Source organism: Oncorhynchus nerka, linkage group LG10, assembly GCF_034236695.1.
Source record: "Oncorhynchus nerka isolate Pitt River linkage group LG10, Oner_Uvic_2.0, whole genome shotgun sequence".
NCBI classification, from domain to species: domain Eukaryota; kingdom Metazoa; phylum Chordata; class Actinopteri; order Salmoniformes; family Salmonidae; genus Oncorhynchus; species Oncorhynchus nerka.
This window is the reverse complement of record NC_088405.1, coordinates 4,398,129-4,418,648: the sequence shown is the minus strand read 5'-3', so window position 1 is coordinate 4,418,648 and position 20,520 is coordinate 4,398,129.

Sequence of the window (20,520 nt, the reverse complement as noted above, 5' to 3'; positions counted from 1 at the left end):
TCTCAATACCTAATTATTTCTGGGTAACAATTAAGTAACTGTGATTGTTTATTTTTTTCACATTTTAATTGTAAACAAAGATAGCTTCAGCAAAGAGCAATTTGTCAAGGAAGAATTTAGCTAGGATTCTCTGGGAGTGGTCTGAGTGTGGAGGGGGGAAACTGAAAACTAGCTGTTATTGGCAGAGAGGTTTAGAACTCTCTTTCTTATTGGTCTATTAATTCATTTACTGATGTCACCAAGCACGCCAAAAACTCCATTCTACCAAAACAGTCTTTTCCAAACAGCTCTTACACTCTTAAGGACATTATCATCATTTTCAGAGTCTTATTCAAAACCCATAGTGTAGATTTACATACAAAACACAGGAAAATCACATTTTTGACTGCACTGGGCCTTTAACCGTAAGAGACTGCTGAGTTCACCTTGATAACCCTGTGTCAAACATACATGGTGAGGGGATCCAAACCGGCCAGGTGGTTTGATAATAAAATAGGGGGGGACAGTCAATCTACATAGGGGGGAGGAGTCAATCTACATAGGGGGGAGGAGTCAATCTACATAGGGGGGAGGAGTCAATGGACCTAAAGTGGCAAGAAAAAGGCACGTGAACCCTTTGGAATTAACTGGATTTCTGCATCAATTGGTCATATAATTAAGTCACAACAATAGACAAACACAGTCATCAAATCAAATAAATTTATATAGCCCTTCGTACATCAGCTGATATCTCAAAGTGCTGTACAGAAACCCAGCCTAAAACCCCAAACAGCAAGCAATGCAGGTGTAGAAGCACGATGGCTAGGAAAAACTCCCTAGAAAGGCCAAAACCTAGGAAGAAACCTAGAGAGGAACCAAGCTATGAGGGGTGGCCCAAACAGCAAGCAATGCAGGTGTAGAAGCACGGTGTGCTTAAACTAATAACACACAAATTATGGTATTTTTCTTGTCTATATTGAATACGTCATTAAAACATTCACACTGTAGGTTGTAAAAAGTATGTGAACCCCACAAGGCTAATGACTGGGCTAATGACTTTTCCAAAAGATAACTGGAGTCAGGAGTCAGTTAACCTGGAGCCCAATCAATGAGATGAGATTGGAAATGTTGGTTAGAGCTGCCTTGCCCTATAAAAAACACTCACAAAATGTGAGTTTGCTATTCACAAGAAGCATTGCCTGATGTGACCCAGGCCTCGAACAAAAGAGACCTCAGAAAACCTAAGATGAAGAATTGTTGTCTTGCATAAAGCTGGAAAGGGCTACAAAAGTATCTCTAAAAGCCTTGACGTTCATCAGTCCACGCTAAGACAAATTGTTGCCATCCTGCAAACACGACTGCAAGAGCACAGCGCAGAATGTTCAATGAGGTTAAGAAGAATCCTAGAGTGTCAGCTAAAGACTTACAGAAATCTCTGGAACATGCTAACATCTCTGTTGATGAGTCTACGATACGTAAAACACTAAACAAGAATGATGTTCATGGGAGGACACCACGGAAGAAGCCACTGCTGTCCAAAAAAACATCATTTCAGCACGTCTGAAGTTTACAAAAGAGTGGCCCAGTCAGAGTCCTGACCTCAACCCGATTGAGATGCTGTGGCATGACCTCAAGAGAGTGATTCACACCAGACATCCCAAGAATATTGCTGAATTGAAACAGTTTTGTAAAGAGGAATGGTCCAAAATTACTCCTGACCATTGTGCAGGTCTGATACACAACTACAGAAAACGTTTGGTTGAGGTTATTGCTGCCAAAGGAGGGTCAACCAGTTATTAAATCCAAGAGTTCACTATTTCCACCCTGCATTGGGGAAAGGGAAAGGAGGATACCTAGTCAGTTGTACAACAGAAAGAGGGTGATACCTAGTCAGTTGTACAACAGAAAGAGGGATACCTAGTCAGTTGTACAACAGAAAGAGGGATACCTAGTCAGTTGTACAACAGAAAGAGGGATACCTAGTCAGTTGTAAAACAGAAAGAGGGATACCTAGTCAGTTGTACAACAGAAAGAGGGATACCTAGTCAGTTGTACAACAGAAAGAGGGATACCTAGTCAGTTGTACAACAGAAAGAGGGATACCTAGTCAGTTGTACAACAGAAAGAGGGGGATACCTAGTCAGTTGTACAACAGAAAGAGGGATACCTGGTCAGTTGTACAACAGAAAGAGGGTGATACCTAGTCAGTTGTACAACAGAAAGAGGGATACCTGGTCAGTTGTACAACAGAAAAAGGGATACCTAGTCAGTTGTACAACAGAAAGAGGGGGATACCTGGTCAGTTGTACAACAGAAAGAGGGGGATACCTAGTCAGTTGTACAACAGAAAGAGGGGGATACCTAGTCAGTTGTACAACAGAAAGAGGGATACCTAGTCAGTTGTACAACAGAAAGAGGGGGATACCTGGTCAGTTGTACAACAGAAAGAGGGGGATACCTAGTCAGTTGTACAACAGAAAGAGGGATACCTAGTCAGTTGTACAACAGAAAGAGGGATACCTAGTCAGTTGTACAACAGAAAGAGGGGGATACCTAGTCAGTTGTACAACAGAACGAGGGTGATACCTAGTCAGTTGTACAACAGAAAGAGGGAGATACCTGGTCAGTTGTACAACAGAAAGAGGGGGATACCTAGTCAGTTGTACAACAGAAAGAGGGATACCTAGTCAGTTGTACAACAGAAAGAGGGGGATACCTAGTCAGTTGTACAACAGAACGAGGGTGATACCTAGTCAGTTGTACAACAGAAAGAGGGAGATACCTGGTCAGTTGTACAACAGAAAGAGGGAGATACCTGGTCAGTTGTACAACAGAAAGAGGGTGATACCTAGTCAGTTGTACAACAGAAAGGGGGATACCTAGTCAGTTGTACAACAGAAAGGGAAAGGGGGATACCTAGTCAGATGTACAACAGAAAGAGGGTGATACCTAGTCAGTTGTACAACAGAAAGAGGGATACCTAGTCAGTTGTACAACAGAAAGAGGGTGATACCTAGTCAGTTGTACAACAGAAAGAGAGGGATACCTAGTCAGTTGTACAACAGAAAGAGGGATACCTAGTCAGTTGTACAACAGAAAGAGGGATACCTAGTCAGTAGTACAACAGAAAGAGGGTGATACCTAGTCAGTTGTACAACAGAAAGAGGGATACCTAGTCAGTAGTACAACAGAAAGAGGGTGATACCTAGTCAGTTGTACAACAGAAAGAGGGATACCTAGTCAGTTGTACAACAGAAAGAGGGATACCTAGTCAGTTGTACAACAGAAAGAGGGATACCTAGTCAGTCGTACAACAGAAAGAGGGTGATACCTAGTCAGTTGTACAACAGAAAGAGGGATACCTAGTCAGTTGTACAACAGAAAGAGGGATACCTAGTCAGTTGTACAACAGAAAGAGGGATACCTAGTCAGTTGTACAACAGAAAGAGGGATACCTAGTCAGTTGTACAACAGAAAGAGGGAGATACCTAGTCAGTTGTACAACAGAAAGAGGGATACCTAGTCAGTTGTACAACAGAAAGAAGGATACCTAGTCAGTTGTACAACAGAAAGAGGGATACCTAGTCAGTTGTACAACAGAAAGAGGGAGATACCTAGTCAGTTGTACAACAGAAAGAGGGATACCTAGTCAGTTGTACAACAGAAAGAGGGATACCTAGTCAGTTGTACAACAGAAAAAGGGATACCTAGTCAGTTGTACAACAGAAAGAGAGTGATACCTGGTCAGTTGTACAACAGAAAGAGGGTGATACCTAGTCAGTTGTACAACAGAATACATTCAACTGAAATGTGTCTTCTGCAGCTGCCTAGTAACCCAACCCCTCTGAATCAGAGTGGTGCCGGGTGGGGGCGCTGCCTTAATCACTGACATCCACGTCTTCGTGTCAGGGGGCTGCCTTAATCGACATCCACGTCTTCGTGTGGGGGATGTGGCTGCCTTAATCGACATCCAGTCTTCGTGTGGGGGCTGCCTTAATCGACATCCACGTCTTCGTGTGGGGGCTGCCTTAATCGACATCCAGCTGCGTCTTCGTGTGGGGGGCTGCCTTAATCGACATCCACGTCTTCGTGTGGGGGGCTGCCTTCCAGCTCCTAGTAATCATCCACGTCTGTCGTGCCCAGGGCTGCCTAATCACATCCACGTCTTCGTGTTGGGGCTGCCTTAATCGACATCCACGCCTTAATCACTGGGAGGGTGGTCAATCACTGGGCTGCCTGTCGACATCCACGTCTTCGTGGGAGGGGGGCTGCCTTAACGACATCCACGTCCGGCGTTCGTGGAACAGTGTGAATGTTTACACGTTGTGTTCAATTGTTTGTGTGTTTATTAGTTCAAGCAGACTGTGTTTATTTACTGTTGTGACTTAGATGAAGATCAGATAAAAAATGTATAATCGCTGTCCAGCTGCCTAGTAATCACTGCCCAGCTGCCTAGTAATCACTGTCCAGCTGCCTAGTAATCACTGTCCAGCTGCCTAGTAATCACTGTCCAGCTGCCTAGTAATCACTGTCCAGCTGCCTAGTAATCACTGTCCAGCTGCCTAGTAATCACTGTCCAGCTGCCTAGTAATCACTGTCCAGCTGCCTAGTAATCACTGTCCAGCTGCCTAGTAATCACTGTCCAGCTGCCTAGTAATCACTGTCCAGCTGCCTAGTAATCACTGTCCAGCTGCCTAGTAATCACTGTCCAGCTGCCTAGTAATCACTGTCCAGCTGCCTAGTAATCACTGTCCAGCTGCCTAGTAATCACTGTCCAGCTGCCTAGTAATCACTGTGTAGCTGCCTAGTAATCACTGTGTAGCTGCCTAGTAATCACTGTCCAGTCCAGCTGCCTAGTAATCACTGTCCAGCTGCCTAGTAATCACTGTCCAGCTGCCTAGTAATCACTGTCCAGCTGCCTAGCTAATCACTGTCCAGCTGCCTAGTAATCACTGTGTAGCTGCCTAGTAATCACTGTCCAGCTGCCTAGTAATCACTGTCCAGCTGCCTAGTAATCACTGTCCAGCTGCCTAGTAATCACTGTCCAGCTGCCTAGTAATCACTGTCCAGCTGCCTAGTAATCACTGTCCAGCTGCCTAGTAATCACTGTCCAGCTGCCTAGTAATCACTGTCCAGCTGCCTAGTAATCACTGTCCAGCTGCCTAGTAATCACTGTCCAGCTGCCTAGTAATCACTGTCCAGCTGCCTAGTAATCACTGTCCAGCTGCCTAGTAATCACTGTCCAGCTGCCTAGTAATCACTGTCCAGCTGCCTAGTAATCACTGTGTAGCTGCCTAGTAATCACTGTCCAGCTGCCTAGTAATCACTGTCCAGCTGCCTAGTAATCACTGTCCAGCTGCCTAGTAATCACTGTCCAGCTGCCTAGTAATCACTGTCCAGCTGCCTAGTAATCACTGTGTACTGCCTGTAATCACTGTGTAGCTGCCTAGTAATCACTGTGTAGCTGCCTAGTAATCACTGTCCAGCTGCCTAGTAATCACTGTCCAGCTGCCTAGTAATCACTGTCCAGCTGCCTAGTAATCACTGTGTAGCTGCCTAGTAATCACTGTCCAGCTGCCTAGTAATCACTGTGTAGCTGCCTAGTAATCACTGTCCAGCTGCCTAGTAATCACTGTCCAGCTGCCTAGTAATCACTGTCCAGCTGCCTAGTAATCACTGTCCAGCTGCCTAGTAATCACTGTGTAGCTGCCTAGTAATCACTGTCCAGCTGCCTAGTAATCACTGTCCAGCTGCCTAGTAATCACTGTCCAGCTGCCTAGTAATCACTGTCCAGCTGCCTAGTAATCACTGTCCAGCTGCCTAGTAATCACTGTCCAGCTGCCTAGTAATCACTGTCCAGCTGCCTAGTAATCACTGTCCAGCTGCCTAGTAATCACTGTGTAGCTGCCTAGTAATCACTGTCCAGCTGCCTAGTAATCACTGTCCAGCTGCCTAGTAATCACTGTGTAGCTGCCTAGTAATCACTGTCCAGCTGCCTAGTAATCACTGTCCAGCTGCCTAGTAATCACTGTGTAGCTGCCTAGTAATCACTGTCCAGCTGCCTAGTAATCACTGTCCAGCTGCCTAGTAATCACTGTCCAGCTGCCTAGTAATCACTGTCCAGCTGCCTAGTAATCACTGTCCAGCTGCCTAGTAATCACTGTCCAGCTGCCTAGTAATCACTGTGTAGCTGCCTAGTAATCACTGTGTAGCTGCCTAGTAATCACTGTCCAGCTGCCTAGTAATCACTGTCCAGCTGCCTAGTAATCACTGTCCAGCTGCCTAGTAATCACTGTCCAGCTGCCTAGTAATCACTGTCCAGCTGCCTAGTAATCACTGTCCAGCTGCCTAGTAATCACTGTCCAGCTGCCTAGTAATCACTGTCCAGCTGCCTAGTAATCACTGTGTAGCTGCCTAGTAATCACTGTCCAGCTGCCTAGTAATCACTGTCCAGCTGCCTAGTAATCACTGTCCAGCTGCCTGTAATCACTGTCCAGCTGCCTAGTAATCACTGTCCAGCTGCCTAGTAATCACTGTCCAGCTGCCTAGTAATCACTGTGTAGCTGCCTAGTAATCACTGTCCAGCTGCCTAGTAATCACTGTCCAGCTGCCTAGTAATCACTGTGTAGCTGCCTAGTAATCACTGTCCAGCTGCCTAGTAATCACTGTCCAGCTGCCTAGTAATCACTGTCCAGCTGCCTAGTAATCACTGTCCAGCTGCCTAGTAATCACTGTCCAGCTGCCTAGTAATCACTGTCCAGCTGCCTAGTAATCACTGTCCAGCTGCCTAGTAATCACTGTCCAGCTGCCTAGTAATCACTGTCAGCTGCCTGTCCAGCTGCCTAGTAATCACTGTCCAGCTGCCTAGTAATCACTGTGTAGCTGCCTAGTAATCAGCTGCCTAGTAATCACTGTCCAGCTGCCTAGTAATCACTGTCCAGCTGCCTAGTAATCACTGTCCAGCTGCCTAGTAATCACTGTCCAGCTGCCTAGTAATCACTGTCCAGCTGCCTAGTAATCACTGTCCAGCTGCCTAGTAATCACTGTCCAGCTGCCTAGTAATCACTGTCCAGCTGCCTAGTAATCACTGTCCAGCTGCCTAGTAATCACTGTCCAGCTGCCTAGTAATCACTGTCCAGCTGCCTAGTAATCACTGTCCAGCTGCCTAGTAATCACTGTCCAGCTGCCTAGTAATCACTGTGTAGCTGCCTAGTAATCACTGTCCAGCTGCCTAGTAATCACTGTCCAGCTGCCTAGTAATCACTGTCCAGCTGCCTAGTAATCACTGTCCAGCTGCCTAGTAATCACTGTCCAGCTGCCTAGTAATCACTGTCCAGCTGCCTAGTAATCACTGTCCAGCTGCCTAGTAATCACTGTCCAGCTGCCTAGTAATCACTGTCCAGCTGCCTAGTAATCACTGTCCAGCTGCCTAGTAATCACTGTCCAGCTGCCTAGTAATCACTGTGTAGCTGCCTAGTAATCACTGTCCAGCTGCCTAGTAATCACTGTCCAGCTGCCTAGTAATCACTGTCCAGCTGCCTAGTAATCACTGTCCAGCTGCCTAGTAATCACTGTCCAGCTGCCTAGTAATCACTGTCCAGCTGCCTAAATCACTGTCCAGCTGCCTAGTAATCACTGTCCAGCTGCCTAGTAATCACTGTCCAGCTGCCTAGTAATCACTGTCCAGCTGCCTAGTAATCACTGTCCAGCTGCCTAGTAATCACTGTCCAGCTGCCTAGTAATCACTGTCCAGCTGCCTAGTAATCACTGTCCAGCTGCCTAGTAATCACTGTCCAGCTGCCTAGTAATCACTGTGTAGCTGCCTAGTAATCACTGTCCAGCTGCCTAGTAATCACTGTCCAGCTGCCTAGTAATCACTGTCCAGCTGCCTAGTAATCACTGCCCTAGTAATCACTGTCCAGCTGCCTAGTAATCACTGTCCAGCTGCCTAGTAATCACTGTCCAGCTGCCTAGTAATCACTGTCCAGCTGCCTAGTAATCACTGTGTAGCTGCCTAGTAATCACTGTCCAGCTGCCTAGTAATCACTGTCCAGCTGCCTAGTAATCACTGTCCAGCTGCCTAGTAATCACTGTCCAGCTGCCTAGTAATCACTGTCCAGCTGCCTAGTAATCACTGTCCAGCTGCCTAGTAATCACTGTCCAGCTGCCTAGTAATCACTGTCCAGCTGCCTAGTAATCACTGTCCAGCTGCCTAGTAATCACTGTCCAGCTGCCTAGTAATCACTGTCCAGCTGCCTAGTAATCACTGTCCAGCTGCCTAGTAATCACTGTCCAGCTGCCTAGTAATCACTGTCCAGCTGCCTAGTAATCACTGTCCAGCTGCCTAGTAATCACTGTCCAGCTGCCTAGTAATCACTGTCCAGCTGCCTAGTAATCACTGTCCAGCTGCCTAGTAATCACTGTCCAGCTGCCTAGTAATCACTGTCCAGCTGCCTAGTAATCACTGTCCAGCTGCCTAGTAATCACTGTCCAGCTGCCTAGTAATCACTGTCCAGCTGCCTAGTAATCACTGTCCAGCTGCCTAGTAATCACTGTCCAGCTGCCTAGTAATCACTGTCCAGCTGCCTAGTAATCACTGTCCAGCTGCCTAGTAATCACTGTCCAGCTGCCTAGTAATCACTGTCCAGCTGCCTAGTAATCACTGTCCAGCTGCCTAGTAATCACTGTCCAGCTGCCTAGTAATCACTGTCCAGCTGCCTAGTAATCACTGTCCAGCTGCCTAGTAATCACTGTCCAGCTGCCTAGTAATCACTGTGTAGCTGCCTAGTAATCACTGTCCAGCTGCCTAGTAATCACTGTCCAGCTGCCTAGTAATCACTGTGTAGCTGCCTAGTAATCACTGTCCAGCTGCCTAGTAATCACTGTCCAGCTGCCTAGTAATCACTGTCCAGCTGCCTAGTAATCACTGTCCAGCTGCCTAGTAATCACTGTCCAGCTGCCTAGTAATCACTGTCCAGCTGCCTAGTAATCACTGTCCAGCTGCCTAGTAATCACTGTCCAGCTGCCTAGTAATCACTGTCCAGCTGCCTAGTAATCACTGTCCAGCTGCCTAGTAATCACTGTCCAGCTGCCTAGTAATCACTGTCCAGCTGCCTAGTAATCACTGTCCAGCTGCCTAGTAATCACTGTCCAGCTGCCTAGTAATCACTGTCCAGCTGCCTAGTAATCACTGTCCAGCTGCCTAGTAATCACTGTCCAGCCTAGTAATCACTGTCCAGCTGCCTAGTAATCACTGTCCAGCTGCCTAGTAATCACTGTCCAGCTGCCTAGTAATCACTGTCCAGCTGCCTAGTAATCACTGTCCAGCTGCCTAGTAATCACTGTCCAGCTGCCTAGTAATCACTGTCCAGCTGCCTAGTAATCAGCTGCCTGTAGCTGCCTAGTAATCACTGTCCAGCTGCCTAGTAATCACTGTCCAGCTGCCTAGTAATCACTGTCCAGCTGCCTAGTAATCACTGTGTAGCTGCCTAGTAATCACTGTGTAGCTGCCTAGTAATCACTGTCCAGCTGCCTAGTAATCACTGTGTAGCTGCCTAGTAATCACTGTCCAGCTGCCTAGTAATCACTGTCCAGCTGCCTAGTAATCACTGTCCAGCTGCCTAGTAATCACTGTCCAGCTGCCTAGTAATCACTGTCCAGCTGCCTAGTAATCACTGTCCAGCTGCCTAGTAATCACTGTCCAGCTGCCTAGTAATCACTGTGTAGCTGCCTAGTAATCACTGTGTAGCTGCCTAGTAATCACTGTCCAGCTGCCTAGTAATCACTGTCCAGCTGCCTAGTAATCACTGTCCAGCTGCCTAGTAATCACTGTCCAGCTGCCTAGTAATCACTGTCCAGCTGCCTAGTAATCACTGTAGCTGCCTAGTAATCACTGTCCAGCTGCCTAGTAATCACTGTCCAGCTGCCTAGTAATCACTGTCCAGCTGCCTAGTAATCACTGTCCAGCTGCCTAGTAATCACTGTCCAGCTGCCTAGTAATCACTGTGTCCAGCTGCCTAGTAATCACTGTCCAGCTGCCTAGTAATCACTGTCCAGCTGCCTAGTAATCACTGTCCAGCTGCCTAGTAATCACTGTGTAGCTGCCTAGTAATCACTGTCCAGCTGCCTAGTAATCACTGTCCAGCTGCCTAGTAATCACTGTGTAGCTGCCTAGTAATCACTGTCCAGCTGCCTAGTAATCACTGTCCAGCTGCCTAGTAATCACTGTCCAGCTGCCTAGTAATCACTGTCCAGCTGCCTAGTAATCACTGTCCAGCTGCCTAGTAATCACTGTGTAGCTGCCTAGTAATCACTGTCCAGCTGCCTAGTAATCACTGTGTAGCTGCCTAGTAATCACTGTCCAGCTGCCTAGTAATCACTGTGTAGCTGCCTAGTAATCACTGTGTAGCTGCCTAGTAATCACTGTCCAGCTGCCTAGTAATCACTGTCCAGCTGCCTAGTAATCACTGTGTAGCTGCCTAGTAATCACTGTGTAGCTGCCTAGTAATCACTGTGTAGCTGCCTAGTAATCACTGTCCAGCTGCCTAGTAATCACTGTCCAGCTGCCTAGTAATCACTGTCCAGCTGCCTAGTAATCACTGTCCAGCTGCCTAGTAATCACTGTCCAGCTGCCTAGTAATCACTGTCCAGCTGCCTAGTAATCACTGTCCAGCTGCCTAGTAATCACTGTCCAGCTGCCTAGTAATCACTGTCCAGCTGCCTAGTAATCACTGTCCAGCTGCCTAGTAATCACTGTCCAGCTGCCTAGTAATCACTGTCCAGCTGCCTAGTAATCACTGTCCAGCTGCCTAGTAATCACTGTCCAGCTGCCTAGTAATCACTGTCCAGCTGCCTAGTAATCACTGTCCAGCTGCCTAGTAATCACTGTCCAGCTGCCTAGTAATCACTGTCCAGCTGCCTAGTAATCACTGTCCAGCTGCCTAGTAATCACTGTCCAGCTGCCTAGTAATCACTGTGTAGCTGCCTAGTAATCACTGTCCAGCTGCCTAGTAATCACTGTCCAGCTGCCTAGTAATCACTGTCCAGCTGCCTAGTAATCACTGTCCAGCTGCCTAGTAATCACTGTCCAGCTGCCTAGTAATCACTGTCCAGCTGCCTAGTAATCACTGTCCAGCTGCCTAGTAATCACTGTGTAGCTGCCTAGTAATCACTGTCTAGCTGCCTAGTAATCACTGTCCAGCTGCCTAGTAATCACTGTCCAGCTGCCTAGTAATCACTGTCCAGCTGCCTAGTAATCACTGTCCTGCCTAGTAATCACTGTCCAGCTGCCTAGTAATCACTGTCCAGCTGCCTAGTAATCACTGTCCAGCTGCCTAGTAATCACTGTCCAGCTGCCTAGTAATCACTGTCCAGCTGCCTAGTAATCACTGTGTAGCTGCCTAGTAATCACTGTGTAGCTGCCTAGTAATCACTGTGTAGCTGCCTAGTAATCACTGTCCAGCTGCCTAGTAATCACTGTCCAGCTGCCTAGTAATCACTGTCCAGCTGCCTAGTAATCACTGTGTAGCTGCCTAGTAATCACTGTGTAGCTGCCTAGTAATCACTGTGTAGCTGCCTAGTAATCACTGTCCAGCTGCCTAGTAATCACTGTGTAGCTGCCTAGTAATCACTGTCCAGCTGCCTAGTAATCACTGTCCAGCTGCCTAGTAATCACTGTCCAGCTGCCTAGCACTGTCCAGCTGCCTAGTAATCACTGTGTAGCTGCCTAGTAATCACTGTGTAGCTGCCTAGTAATCACTGTGTCCAGCTGCCTAGTAATCACTGTGCTAGCTGCCTGCCTAGTAATCACTGTCCAGCTGCCTAGTAATCACTGTGTAGCTGCCTAGTAATCACTGTGTAGCTGCCTAGTAATCACTGTCCAGCTGCCTAGTAATCACTGTCCAGCTGTCTAGTAATCACTGTCTAGCTGCCTAGTATTCACTGTCCAGCTGCCTAGTAATCACTGTGTAGCTGCCTAGTAATCACTGTCTAGCTGCCTAGTATTCACTGTCCAGCTGCCTAGTAATCACTGTGTAGCTGCCTAGTAATCACTGTCCAGCTGCCTAGTAATCACTGTCCAGCTGCCTAGTAATCACTGTCTAGCTGCCTAGTAATCACTGTCCAGCTGCCTAGTAATCACTGTCCAGCTGCCTAGTAATCACTGTGTAGCTGCCTAGTAATCACTGTCCAGCTGCCTAGTAATCACTGTGTAGCTGCCTAGTAATCACTGTCCAGCTGCCTAGTAATCACTGTCCAGCTGCCTAGTAATCACTGTCCAGCTGCCTAGTAATCACTGTGTAGCTGCCTAGTAATCACTGTGTAGCTGCCTAGTAATCACTGTCCAGCTGCCTAGTAATCACTGTCCAGCTGCCTAGTAATCACTGTGTAGCTGCCTAGTAATCACTGTCCAGCTGCCTAGTAATCACTGTCCAGATGCCTAGTAATCACTGTCCAGCTGCCTAGTAATCACTGTCCAGCTGCCTAGTAATCACTGTCCAGCTGCCTAGTAATCACTGTCCAGCTGCCTAATAATCACTGCTCAGCTGCCTAGTAATCACTGCGCAGCTGCCTAGTATTCACTGCCCAGCTGCCTAGTAATCACTGTCCAGCTGCCTAGTAATCACTGTCCAGCTGCCTAGTAATCACTGTCCAGCTGCCTAGTAATCACTGTCCAGCTGCCTAGTAATCACTGTCCAGCTGCCTAGTAATCACTGTCCAGCTGCCTAGTAATCACTGTCCAGCTGCCTAGTAATCACTGTCCAGCTGCCTAGTAATCACTGTCCAGCTGCCTAGTAATCACTGTCCAGCTGCCTAGTAATCACTGTCCAGCTGCCTAGTAATCACTGTCCAGATGCCTAGTAATCACTGTGCAGTTAATGGACCTACATTCATACAGGTTGACTGTCCAGCTCGCTCGCTAATAATTACTAGACAGTCAGGGAGCATAGAAATTCCCCAAAAGATGGATAGAGGACTACTTTTTTGCAAATTTTTAGGAAATAAAATCTAATTTCAGTGCGGTCCTCCGGACCTCGTTGAAGACGAAATCGTCCCCGGGGGTAAAATGAGTTTGACATCCCTGCTGTATAATATTACCGTAAGAGACTGTACAGACTTCACCTTGATAACCCTGCATTACCTTACCGTAAGAGACTGTGTAGACTTCACCTTGATAACCCTGCATTACCTTACCGTAAGAGACTGTGTAGAGTTCACCTTGATAACCCTACATTACCTTACCGTAAGAGACTGTGTAGACTTCACCTTGATAACCCTGCATTACCTTACCGTAAGAGACTGTGTAGACTTCACCTTGATAAGCCTGCATTAACTTACCGTAAGAGACTGTGTAGACCTCACCTTGATAACATTACCGTAAGAGACTGTGTAGATTTCATCTTGATAAATCTGCATTACCTTACCGTAAGAGACTGTGTAGAGTTCACCTTGATAACCCTGCATTACCTTACCGTAAGAGACTGTGTAGACTTCACCTTGATAACCCTACATTACCTTACCGTAAGAGACTGTGTAGAGTTCACCTTGATAACCCTACATTACCTAACCGTAAGAGACTGTGTAGAGTTCACCTTGATAACCCTACATTACCTTACCGTAAGAGACTGTGTAGAGTTCACCTTGATAACCCTGCATTACCTAACCGTAAGAGACTGTGTAGACTTCACCTTGATAACCCTACATTACCTTACCGTAAGAGACTGTGTAGAGTTCACCTTGATAAGCTGTATATCGTTACCGTAAGAGACTGTGTAGACTTCACCTTGATAACCCTACATTACCTTACCGTAAGAGACTGTGTAGACTTCACCTTGATAAATCTGCATTACCTTACCCTGCATTAGCTTACCGTAAGAGACTGTGTAGAGTTCACCTTGATAACCCTGCATTACCTTACCGTAAGAGACTGTGTAGACTTCACCTTGATAACCCTGCATTACCTTACCGTAAGAGACTGTGTAGAGTTCACCTTGATAACCCTGCATTACCTTACCGTAAGAGACTGTGTAGACTTCACCTTGATAACCCTGCATTACCTTACCGTAAGAGACTGTGTAAAGTTCACCTGAATAACCCTGCATTACCTTACCGTAAGAGACTGTGTAGAGTTCACCTGAATAACCCTGCATTACCTTACCGTAAGAGACTGTGTAGAGTTCACCTTGATAACCCTGCATTACCTTACCGTAAGAGACTGTGTAGACTTCACCTTGATAACCCTGCATTACCTAACCGTAAGAGACTGTGTAGAGTTCACCTTGATAAGCTGTATATCGTTACCGTAAGAGACTGTGTAGAGTTCCCCTTGATAACCCTGCATTACATTACCGTAAGAGACTGTGTAGACTTCACCTTGATAAACTGCATTACCTTACCCTGCATTAGCTTACCGTAAGAGACTGTGTAGAGTTCACCTTGATAACCCTGCATTACCTTACCGTAAGAGACTGTGTAGACTTCACCTTGATAACCCTGCATTACCTTACCGTAAGAGACTGTGTAGAGTTCACCTTGATAACCCTGCATTACCTTACCGTAAGAGACTGTGTAGACTTCACCTTGATAACCCTGCATTACCTTACCGTAAGAGACTGTGTAAAGTTCACCTGAATAACCCTGCATTACCTTACCGTAAGAGACTGTGTAGAGTTCACCTGAATAACCCTGCATTACCTTACCGTAAGAGACTGTGTAGACTTCACCTTGATAACCCTGCATTACCTTACCGTAAGAGACTGTGTAGACTTCACCTTGATAACCCTGCATTACCTAACCGTAAGAGACTGTGTAGAGTTCACCTTGATAAGCTGTATATCGTTACCGTAAGAGACTGTGTAGAGTTCCCCTTGATAACCCTGCATTACATTACCGTAAGAGACTGTGTAGACTTCACCTTGATAACCCTGCATTACATTACCGTAAGAGACTGTGTAGAGTTCACCTTGATAAGCTGTATATCGTTACCGTAAGAGACTGTGTAGAGTTCACCTTGATAACCCTGCATTACCTTACCGTAAGAGACTGTGTAGACTTCACCTTGATAACCCTGCATTACATTACGGTAAGAGACTGTGTAGAGTTCCCCTTGATAACCCTGCATTACCTTACCATAAGAGACTGTGTAGAGTTCACCTTGATAACCCTGCATTACCTAACGGTAAGAGACTGTGTAGACCTCACCTTGATAACCCTGCATTACCTTACCGTAAGAGACTGTGTAGAGTTCACCTGAATAACCCTGCATTACCTTACCGTAAGAGACTGTGTAGAGTTCACCTGAATAACCCTGCATTACCTTACCGTAAGAGACTGTGTAGACTTCACCTTGATAACCCTGCATTACCTAACCGTAAGAGACTGTGTAGAGTTCACCTTGATAAGCTGTATATCGTTACCGTAAGAGACTGTGTAGAGTTCAAAATTGATAACCCTGCATTACATTACCGTAAGAGACTGTGTAGACTTCACCTTGATAACCCTGCATTACATTACCGTAAGAGACTGTGTAGAGTTCACCTTGATAAGCTGTATATCGTTACCGTAAGAGACTGTGTAGAGTTCACCTTGATAACCCTGCATTACCTTACCGTAAGAGACTGTGTAGAGTTCACCTTGATAACCCTGCATTACCTTACCGTAAGAGACTGTGTAGAGTTCACCTTGATAACCCTGCATTACCTTACCGTAAGAGACTGTGTAGAGTTCACCTTGATAACCCTGCATTACCTTACCGTAAGAGACTGTGTAGAGTTCACCTTGATAACCCTGCATTACCTTACCGTAAGAGACTGTGTAGACTTCACCTTGATAACCCTGCATTACCTAACCGTAAGAGACTGTGTAGACCTCACCTTGATAACCCTGCATTACCTTACCGTAAGAGACTGTGTAGAGTTCACCTTGATAACCCTGCATTACCTTACCGTAAGAGACTGTGTAGAGTTCCCCTTGATAACCCTGCATTACCTTACCGTAAGAGACTGTGTAGACTTCCCCTTGATAACCCTGCATTACATTACCGTAAGAGACTGTGTAGACTTCCCCTTGATAAGGAAGCAGTAGAGTTGTGATTGCTGTCAGTGAAACCCAGCTAGTTGCTATACATCCTTTAATCAAAGTCAACAGCACAGACGGAACAGACTTTGTTTCAAAGGTATTTTGTTTTCGTTAAGCTGAAGAGCAGCGAGCGAAAACACAAAGAAGCAGTTGAAACATCCAGTTGAGAAAGTTTATTCAGAAGTCAGTAGTGAATTGGAAACAGTCAATGTTACAGCGTTAAAATCCTATACAATGACGATGTATGATGAAGGAGGAGGGAGTCAGTTGTGTTCACGCCAAAGAAAACACAAACCTTACCCAGAAAATCAACGATAGGCAGATTCTCACATTCCAATTCTTTATAGTCCCTGTCATTTCAAAACTTTAAAAAAACATTATTTATTTTTTTTTTTGGGGGGGTATAAATGAAAACCTGTTAATCTAATGCAACGTTAATACAAAATAAATGTCATGATAAATTCCACATAAAGAAAAGTGAAATGAAAATAAAAATCCTATATACAAACCTCTGTACAAAGCGGGAATATGGATAGAAAAAGATAAACCACTGAATAAAATGTATGTTTTCTGTAACTATGGATACAAAAGATAAACCACAGAATAAAAAGTATGTTTTCTGTAACTATGGATACAAAAGATAAACCACAGAATAAAAAGCATGTTTTCTGTTACTATGTGCTCCCAGCTCCTAAGGGCAGGTGGGAGGGGTCAGAATGTTGGTCGTCACTCACACACAGCCTGTCTATTGGTCAAAGACAGAACCAGAGAACGCTTCATTCACCTGGTTCTGATTCTATATTCATTTCACTCATTCTAAAGGTTCTATAGGTGGAACACGATCTCATAGCATTACAAAGGCCTGAACTGGTATCAGGTGGAGAATGGAGTCCTAGATGGTAGATAGCATCAATACATTCAGTGACCAGTAATCATGTGAAACTGATTCACCTATCTACCCTATGGTAAAGTAGACCGCATCATCACACTTCAGGCAAAAATTGAAAAAGGATCAATGAGGCTCTGCCACAAAATGGCACCCTATTCCCTATGTAGTGCACTACTTTTAACCAGAGCCCTATCGGCCATGGTCAAAAGTAGTGCACTATATGGGGAATAGGGTGCCGTTTGGGACACGGACAAGATGAATGGCTCAATAAGGAGTGTTGCCTGAGTGAGATACTCTTCTTCCACTCCTGGTCAGACTGCAGCTGTTTCCCCAAATGGCACCCTGTTCACTATATAGTGCCCTTTTGAAACCAGAACCCGATGGTGAAAAGTAGTCCACTATTGGAAATAGGTTGCCATTTTGTTAACGCAGCCTTGTGTTGAGCATGAGGGGGGGGGGGGATTGCAGAGGGAAAGAACTTTGTGTTTTAAATCGGGTGTCTTAAGGTCATTGTTTATTGTACAATTCCTGAATCGATGGAGGCTTGTTTCATCTGGTGGTCTTATAACACGGGGGAGGAGGAGCTTTAAACTGGCAAATGCTATTCAAAAAAAGAAAAGAGAGAATACACAAATATTAAGCCACGTTTATAAGACATTATAAAGGTTTATACATCCTTATAACACGTTATGAAGCTTTAAACTCAGCTTATACATCCTTATAACACGTTATGAAGCTTTAAACTCAGCTTATACATCCTTATAACACGTTATGAAGCTTTAAACTCAGCTTATACATCCTTATAACACGCTTATACATCCTTATAACACGTTATGAAGCTTTAAACTCAGCTTATACATCCTTATAACACGTTATGAAGCTTTAAACTCAGCTTATACATCCTTATAACACGTTATGAAGCTTTAAACTCAGCTTATACATCCTTATAACACGTTGTGAAGCTTTAAACTCAGCTTATACATCCTTATAACACCTTGTGAAGCTTTAAACTCGACTTATACATCCTTATAACACCTTGTGGAGCTTTAAACTCGACTTATACATCCTTATAACACCTTGTGGAGCTTTAAACTCGACTTATACATCCTTATAACACCTTGTGGAGCTTTAAACTCGACTTATACATCCTTATAACACCTTGTGAAGCTTTAAACTCAGCTTATACATCCTTATAACACCTTGTGAAGCTTTAAACTCGGTTTATACATCCTTATAACACCTTGTGAAGCTTTAAACTCAGCTTACACATCCTTATAACACCTTGTGAAGCTTTAAACTCAGCTTATACATCCTTATAACACCTTGTGAAGCTTTAAACTCGGTTTATACATCCTTATAACACCTTGTGAAGCTTTAAACTCAGCTTATACATCCTTATAACACCTTGTGAAGCTTTAAACTCGGTTTATACATCCTTATAACACCTTGTGAAGCTTTAAACTCAGCTTATACATCCTTATAACACCTTGTGAAGCTTTAAACTCGGTTTATACATCCTTAACACCTTGTGAAGCTTTAAACTCGACTTATACATCCTTATAAACACGTTGTGAAGCTTTAAACTCGGATGCTTCAAGTAGATTAAAGAAAGATGAATATCCTGGAAATGTAGCAGGTCATCTCACAACTCAGCAGTTAAAGATCCCTGAGATTCTGCTGCCAACACACTGACTCAAATCTCCAGCCACTTTAATAACGGAAACGTTGATGTAATACATGTATCACTAGCCACCTTATATAATGTTTATATACCCTACATTACTCATCTCATATGTATATACTGTACTCTACACAAGACTCAATGACACCAGCAGTCAAGGACTTGGAGTCAAACCCGCTGTCACTAGCTGGGAAAATCTGTTTGTAATGTCTCTCCCCCACTAATCTAGTCTGACTCCAGTTTACTGCCTGTTTCCCCCCCAGTGAGACTAATCTAGTCTGACTCCAGTTTACTGCCTGTCCTTCCCCCACTAATCTAGTCTGACTCCAGTTTACTGCCTGTCCCTCCCCCACTAATCTAGTCTGACTCCAGTTTACTGCCTGTCCCTCCCCCACTAATCTAGTCTGACTCCAGTTTACTGCCTGTCCTTCCCCCACTAATCTAGTCTGACTCCAGTTTACTGCCTGTCCCTCCCCCACTAATCTAGTCTGACTCCAGTTTACTGCCTGTCCCTCCCCCACTAATCTAGTCTGACTCCAGTTTACTGCCTGTCCCTCCCCCACTAATGTAGTCTGACTCCAGTTTACTGCCTGTCCCTCCCCTACTAATCTAGTCTGACTCCAGTTTACTGCCTGTCCCTCCCCCACTAATCTAGTCTGACTCCAGTTTACTGCCTGTCCCTCCCCTACTAATCTAGTCTGACTCCAGTTTACTGCCTGTCCCTCCCCTCTAATCTAGTCTGACTCCAGTTTACTGCCTGTCCCTCCCCTACTAATCTAGTCTGACTCCAGTTTACTGCCTGTCCCTCCCCCTCTAATCTAGTCTGACTCCAGTTTACTGCCTGTCCCTCCCCTACTAATCTAGTCTGACTCCAGTTTACTGCCTGTCCCTCCCCCTCTAATCTAGTCTGACTCCAGTTTACTGCCTGTCCCTCCCCCTCTAATCTAGTCTGACTCCAGTTTACTGCCTGTCCCTCCCCCTCTAATCTAGTCTGACTCCAGTTTACTGCCTGTCCCTCCCCCTCTAATCTAGTCTGACTCCAGTTTACTGCCTGTCCCTCCCCCTCTAATCTAGTCTGACTCCAGTTTACTGCCTGTCCCTCCCCCTCTAATCTAGTCTGACTCCAGTTTACTGCCTGTCCCTCCCCCTCTAATCTAGACTGACTCCAGTTTACTGCCTGTCCCTCCCCTACTAATCTAGTCTGACTCCAGTTTACTGCCTGTCCCTCCCCCTCTAATCTAGTCTGACTCCAGTTTACTGCCTGTCCCTCCCCTACTAATCTAGTCTGACTCCAGTTTACTGCCTGTTTCCCCCCCACTAATCTAGTCTGACTCCAGTTTACTGCCTGTCCCTCCCCCACTAATCTAGTCTGACTCCAGTTTACTGCCTGTCCCTCCCCTACTAATCTAGTCTGACTCCAGTTTACTGCCTGTCCCTCCCCTCTAATCTAGTCTGACTCCAGTTTACTGCCTGTCCCTCCCCTACTAATCTAGTCTGACTCCAGTTTACTGCCTGTCCCTCCCCTCTAATCTAGTCTGACTGTCTAGTCTGCCTGAGGTAGTAGGAGACAGGCTGAGGTATGAGGAGACAGGCTGAGGTAGGAGGAGACAGGCTGAGGTAGGAGGAGACAGGCTGAGGCAGGAACAGACAGGCTGAGGCAGGAGGAGACAGGCTGAGGCAGGAGGAGACAGGCTGAGGCAGGAGGAGACAGGCTGAGGTAGGAGGAGACAGGCTGAGGTAGGAGGAGACAGGCTGAGGTAGTAGGAGACAGGCTGAGGTATGAGGAGACAGGCTGAGGTAGGAGGAGACAGGCTGAGGCAGGAGGAGACAGGCTGAGGTAGGAGGAGACAGGCTGAGGCAGGAGGAGACAGGCTGAGGCAGGAGGAGACAGGCTGAG